Consider the following 975-nt stretch of genomic DNA (forward strand, 5'->3'; position numbering starts at 1 on the left):
AAGTTTCGGGTAGGATGGATACCGCTTTGCTCCATTCATTTTCTCATCATGTTCCCTAAAATTGTCATATTTCCGTCTAGTGTAGTCTGAATCAACATACATTGCCAGTACTCGAGACAAGAATAACGGATCCTCGATTCTGGTATTCGGCTGTGGATCGCTTTTTCTCTTTGGATCGGGTATTTTGCAAGTACTCAATAATTGCTCGCTGCTTACATGAGTTAAAATCTCGCTCACTCTCCATTTTTTCGTTTTCTCTGAAGCTTCTTCAAATGCGACTCGTGGACAATCCCGACCAACCCTTTGTGACGCAGTATCAAGTGTTGACGGGAGAGCAAAAATCGGCTGATTTCCCTCACTTAGCTTTACAACAAAGTCATTTTCTACAAAATCGGAAAATTTTGTCAAGAAGACATTTCTGGTTCGAGACACTTCATTCCATTTCTTGTTGTAGTCGGGTAGAAAATGCTTTCTCAACCTTTCTCTAATTCTTTCCATAAAACTTTCAGAAAATGAATTGCGAGAATTTATGTCATTTGTTAACGCATCTAACAAATTTTTTTCTGACGCATTTCGATTCCATATAATCTCGCATAATTTCAGTTTTTTTATTCTAAACTCCATACTTGCTTCTTCCAATTTTTGGTTATATTATAAATCGATATAATTTTCTTCACCCGCTATAAAATATTCTATCAATAAAATGATATTCTGTAATTTTTCCGGCTCTTCGAAGTCGAATGTATATTTCTGAAATCGCAATGTCCCTATGGGTTATGCCGCGCTCTGATGGAGGAAATTTGCAGATACCTTTTTTCGTTCTCTACAAGATTTCAAGAAGAATTGTCTCTGACTGTAGACGTTGTCAAGCAAGGAAGTGGAACGACTAATACAGGTAATATTGCACGAGAATAAAAAAATTTCAGAAATTGTTTTTGAATAATTAATTTATCGATAATAACGTAAGACAAAGCG

Source organism: Trachymyrmex cornetzi, unplaced genomic scaffold (assembly GCF_001594075.2).
Source record: "Trachymyrmex cornetzi isolate Tcor2-1 unplaced genomic scaffold, Tcor1.1 scaffold700, whole genome shotgun sequence".
NCBI lineage: Eukaryota > Metazoa > Arthropoda > Insecta > Hymenoptera > Formicidae > Trachymyrmex > Trachymyrmex cornetzi.